Source organism: Molossus molossus, unplaced genomic scaffold (genome assembly GCF_014108415.1).
Source record: "Molossus molossus isolate mMolMol1 unplaced genomic scaffold, mMolMol1.p scaffold_m16_p_1, whole genome shotgun sequence".
Lineage (NCBI taxonomy): Eukaryota > Metazoa > Chordata > Mammalia > Chiroptera > Molossidae > Molossus > Molossus molossus.
Genome location: NW_023425344.1, coordinates 228,196,918 through 228,203,163, shown reverse-complemented (window position 1 = coordinate 228,203,163; position 6,246 = coordinate 228,196,918).

Genomic DNA, 6,246 nt, shown 5'->3' with positions numbered 1-6,246 from the left:
CTTCAATTGATGAAGATAAAAGAGAAAAACAGCCCAGGGAGGGAAAAACCCCAAGCAGAATTAGCAAGTCCCCCTGCTGTCAACATGGGCAGAGAGGAGAGGAGAGCAGGGAAGGAGTTTCCACTGTCACCCGACTTGATTTTTTAAACCAAAATAAAACAGTGAGACTGGGATTTCGTTCTGGGTTTTGCCTGAAAGCAGCTGCCCCTCCTTCCTCAGGGCCCTTGCAGTCCGGCCGGCCTGGGGTGGGAGGGACGAACAGGCCGGGATGAACTTCTTTCCTGACCGTCAAAGGGAAGAGGCCGCGGTGGATGGGCCGGGGAGGCTCTGGAACTCGCGCTCCAACCCTCTACCCATCGCCTACGCCTCTGGGCAGGGTGCTCTCTTTGGAGAAAAGATGTCTCTCGGGTTGAGGGTCTGTCAAGAGCTCAAGATTGGCTTTGAAAGTTAGTGACTGAAGAAAGTCAGCAGGGCCCTGGCCGGTTTGGCTCAGCGGTTGGAGCGTCAGCCTGAGGTCCAGAGAGACCCGGGTTCGGTTCCCGCTAAGGGCACGTGTATCTCGGTTGCAGTTTGTCCCCGGCCCTGGTTGGTCATGCGGGTGGCAGCCACTCGATGTGTCCCTTTCACATCGATGTTTCTCTCTCTCTCTCTTCTTCTCTCTCCCTCCCGCTCTATCTGAACAAAAAATGGAAAAATGTCCTCGGGTGAGGATAAAAAAAGAGTGTCAGCAGGTCACAGCCCAGAGCGGAGAAACAGTAAAAAGAAAAGAATGAAATGAGCAGGGTGTTTGGAGTCAACCGCACTGCAGTCTGAAATCTGGCTTGAACACTCAGCGAGCACTGTGGCGCTGGGCAGCTCGCTTGAGCTCTGTGCCCCTCACTCTCGCCATCTGTAAATGGAGGGTTATAAGACCTGCCCTACCCACCCCGCAGGGCTGTTCTATTGGAACGCCCCTAGCAGACCATACAAGCGGCTGCAAATGGCTGTGCCTTGTAGTGTTGCCAGGTTTGTGATGTCACTAGCCGGGAGCACCTTGGTAGAGTTCTCAGTAAGCAATCCAACACTCACCTGGGTATTCTGGCTTTTTAAAAGGCCTAGGAAGGCTCAGCTCCAAAGGCTTGCCTTGCTTAGTGTCATTCAGCAAATATTTATTGAGCACTTACCATGTATCAGGCAATGTTCTAAGTACTGGGAATACAGTTAGTAGTTGACTTTTTCTCAGAATGAGATGGTGAATCAGTTTAGCTTTAGCAGATTAACAACCCACAAGAAACTTCGATGGCTTAAAGCAACCATATATTTAGCTTGTGAGTCTGCAGGTCATCTGGAAGGTTCTTCTGGTAGAGGTTGGGCTAGGCAGATCTTAACTGGACTCTGTCACATGTTCTCAGACAGCTAAGGTTGGCTGATGAGTGGCTTGTCTAGAATGCCTTTGTCTGGGATGGCTCTGCTCCACATGGTCTCTCCTCCCTCAACAGGTTTGCCTGGGCTTGTTTCCATGGCAGCTGCAAGGATCCCAAGGGGAAGAGCAGGAACATTCAAAGCCTCCCGAGGCCCAGGCTCAGACTCTGTACGATGCTCCTTCTGCCACATCCTATCAGACAAAGATAATCACAGGGCCAGCCCAGACTCGGTGAATTGAGTAGCAGACTTTGACTTTTGATAGGAGAAATTTAAAGAATTGTGGCCATTTCTGCAATCTCCCACGAGTGGGGAGCCATTGGAGGTTTTAGAGCAGAGCAATATGAGTTCTAACTTGGGTTTTAACAGGATCCCTCTGGATACAGTTGAGATTGAACTGGAGGGGAGCAGAGTGGAAGCAGGGAAGTCGGTTAGGATTACGGCATTAAATTATCGCAATGATCCAAGTAAAAGATGTTGGTGGCATAGACCAGTGAGGTGGGATGAAGGTGGTGAACAGTGGCCATGTAAGACAAAGACTGTGTCTCTTTCGTTTACAGATGTACGACCAGTGCCTAGTAAGTGCCTAATAAACAGTTGTCAAGTGAATAAATATATGAATAAATAAATGAATTCCCATAGGACTGTGCTCATAACTTATGGTGCTTATCATGACCCATGCTGTCCTGTATCTTTTCTCACCATAGTATATTGAAAGCTATAAAAGGATAAAAATGGTCGTATTTATATTTTATTAAGTATAATTTAATATTTACTAACACCTATTAGGTAGCAGAAATCATAATTATGAATAAGAGAGAGATCTTGCTCTCATAGAAAGAAGGGGAAGTAGCCAATTAACCAAATAGGTTATTATAAGTGATATAATATTCACACAAAGTTTTTTGTCTTTGTGTGAACATTATAGTCTATCATTCAAGTAAATACTTATTGAATGAATGATTACTTGATTTGGTGGTTTCACATCAATATATTTATTTAATATTTAACAGAGACTAATGAGGAGAGAAATGAAAAATTAGCTGACATTGAAAGATGGTCTCTTTCAATGGTATTATTGAAATGATTTTTGAATATTTAAGATTAACGAATGATAAACACTTGTGTATCCACTATTAAACTTAATAAATAAATTATGAATAGAGCTGAAAGCCCCTGTATATCCTTCCCTAATCCCATTCCCCACCCCACCCCCCACCCGCCAGGTAACTATTTTCCAGAATGTGGTCCTTATCATTCCTATTCATTTCTCTATGCTTGAACCATATTTATATGTATGCCCAAATAATACACGGTGTTGCCATGTGTAGTTTTAAACTTTTTACATTTTCAATATGCTTATATTTAACTTCTATTATTATTTTATAGTATTTCAATGGTCACGCAAAGCTTGGGATGCCTGAGGTATCACACTGAGGTAGTTCGGGAGAAATCCACAAAGCCATCAATACAGCTGTAACACAGTCAGCATCAGCTCAGTGAACATCAGCCCAAAGCCTAAGAATAATGCTCAGGTCGCATTTGCAGAACACTTAATTTCCTTATGCTGACAGTGAACACCTCTATCAGAATAGTTGTTGGCTCACACGTGGCCCTGGTACAAATTAGAAAACAGTGCCACCTCTTGGTGGGCAGCCCCAGGCAAAAGGCAAGGACTGGGGAGCACCTATTTGACTGCTAAGGTGGGGGCTTTTGAACAGTGAACAATTTGCACAACTGTTTCCAGCACCCTTGACATATGTCACTTACTATGTGCCATGTATGTGAATTAACCAACCACCTTCTATGTGCCAAATACACAAATTAACCCATTTAATTCTCACAGCAGTCATAGGAGCTAAGTACTATTCCCCACAACCTCAAATTTTTGGATGTGGAATACTGAGGTACAGAGAGGTTAAGTGATTTTTTTCAGGCTCACTCATAACAGCTGGCTTCCCCCAGATCAATCAGAGAGAGAGAGAGAGAGAGAGAGAGAGAGAGAGAGAGAGAGAGAGAGAGAGAGAGGCTTTGCAGTGCCTTTTATGACTTAGTCTCCCATCATTTCTGCTTTATTCTTTTCATTAGAAGCAAGGCTCTAAGTCTAGCCCACACTCTAGGGGAGGCAAATAAGACCCTACCTCTCGAAGGGAGAAATATTAAACAATCTGTGGACATTTCTTAAAACCACCACACTTCTCAAACTGAGTTCTGAGGGGACATAAAGCTGGATGAAGTCTGGCAGGAGATTCGGAGGGAGTTAGGAGACAGTATTCTGCAGTTCGCTCTGTCTCCAACCGACTGTATGACCTTAGGAAGGTCCCTTTCCCTCTCTGGGACTCTGCTTACCCAGATGTAAATTTGGTGCAAGGGAATGGTAGAGAGGAGTGCTAGAGTCTACTCTGTGAATCTAAGTTTGGCACAAACCCAAACAAATGAACAAACAAACAGAAAACCCAACCTCATTATGTCATGGCTATATTTCCTATGGATGCGAGCAACACCCTATAGCCAGACTGCCTGAGAGCTCGGCTCTTCACTTATTAGCTGGGTGACCTTGAGGTTAAGTTACCTAACCTCTCTGTGCCTCAATTTCTACATCTATCAAATGGGACCACATAATATCACCAACCTCTAGGGTTGTTGTAAGGACAAAAAGAGTTCAAGTTTGTAAAGTTCTTAGGACAGTGCCACAATATGAGTTTTTGTTAAACTGCAACAAAACTTGTACTATTCTACTGAAATATGACCAGCAGGGAGCCTTAGGGCAAGCTGATTTCCTGAGTAGAGTTAAGTGACATAATCCACCATCACATACTTGACAACCTGTATAGCATGGGCACCCAGCAGTCGGAACAGATCCGGGCCCCTGCTGCACGGAGCAAATAAGCTTTGGGTTGTTGGATTGTGGGAAGTGGGAGAGGGGGTGGTCTTGAAGAAGAGAAAGGGAGAAGTGGGGGGAGGGGGAACCCCAAGAATTTAGGGCAGCAACCATTTGCAAATCTGCATTTCAGTGTTTTAGTAACTGGTATAACACCAGCGCCTCTGGGATCAGCCTTGTTTAAAATTAGCAGGATATGTTGTGGGTAAATGGACTTCTTCTTTTTTTTTTTAGCCTCAGCCGAGGACATTTTTTCTTTTTTTCTTTTTTTTTTTTTGTCCAGATAGAGTGGGAGGAAGAGAGAGAGAGAAACATTGACGTGAAAGGGACACATCGAGTGGCTGCCACCCACACGACCCAACCAGGGCCGGGAACAAACTGCAACCAAGGTACATGCCCTTAGCGGGAACCGAACCCGGGTCTCTCTCGACCACAGGCCTATGGTCTAACCGCTGAGCCAAACCGGCCAGGGTGTAAATGGACTTCTTAAGATCATTGAAAATAGACAGTGTATTTCGAGTGCCTCAACCCCCCTCTATACATCCCGACTCAGTTTCAGTTCTCCTATTGGTTTGCTGTTTCAAGTACTGGGACAAACATAGACTTCAGTCCAATGGCCGCTGACTCAGCTCATTTCCAAGACTCGGTTTCACAGAGCATGGATGCTCTCACCAAATCATGAAGGAAGTGGGTTGAAACCGAGGAGAAACCTGAGTGTCTGTGGTGTGGGACTGGGGTGCTGACTGCAGAACTGGGTACTTTTCCTTCAGGAGCGTCATTTCAGAAGTCAGCTTCCGTCCCTGGAAGGAGGTGTGAAATCTCCCAAGGCCAAACAGAAGGAAGGGGATACTCGATTGGGACCCATCCTCAGACATTCTGATTTAACTGGTCTGGGCAGGGGTATTTTTCAGACGCTCGCATGTAGGGATGTAGGGGAAATCCTCTCCAGGAGGGGCCCGTTTGTGGCCTCGGAGTCAAGGTCATCACTGATGCAGGAGGAAGACACCACTGGGCTCTTTCATCTCTGGCCATTCTCTTCACCTTCCTGGAGCACAAGAGCACCGGCCCCATTCCAGTGCCCTGGGCTCAACAGGCTCCAAATCTATTCTCGTCACCTGCTTTGAGTTGGTACTTGACCCGTTAGAGTTAGCCAGAGTCCAGCCCACCATAAAGATGCCAAGCAAAATAGGGCCCCGCGAGGGGCCGAGGGCGCGGGGGGTCAGCAGCCTCCCCTCTCGGGCGGGCCCTCACCGGTGCATTCAGTGGCTGCACAGGGTCATTGGCTGAATTTAGGTCCCTCTGCCTTTTGCTCTGAGAGGCAATTTCACTCGAGCGTGTTGTCTTACGTCCCCTGACAGTCCCCTCTCTGGTTGGTAACGTGACAGCCAGGGAGAAGAATGGAGAGAAGAATTTCCTGGGAGTGCCAGCAAACGTCCCTGGGGTCCCCAAGGGCTCCCCACCGTGACTGAGGGCGGACAGGAGAGCCAGCCTCCCTCCCCCTGCTGCCCGCCCCTCCAGGCTGCCCTACCCTGGTCAGAATCCCTGGGTTATTTCCCCTCCCCCGATCTAGACCATTAGTTCATTGATACCCCACCCCAATGGCTCTTTCCGAGCCCGTCTGCGCGCCTTTCTGAGGGCCAGTTGGTGGATGTGCCACCTTTGAAATCTTAATGGTTGACTAACACTTTTAGTTATTTGAACTAAAATAATAAAAATCCCCTAACCACCTTAACTTTTTTTTTTTTGGTGGAAAAAGCATAGTATGGTACCTCTTCACTGCTTACAAGATGGTTAAAGGGGATTTTTCTAGAAGTTTCCCAAACAAGTTGGGAAAGCATTTACCTGAGGGCAGAGCTCTCCAGCAAAGGGGCCAGGGGGCGGCCAGGTGATGACAGGGAAATTCCGCCAGAGGCCGCGACCTGTCGTCCAGCTGCTCCTGCGTTCAGTCCAGATCCTGACCTTAG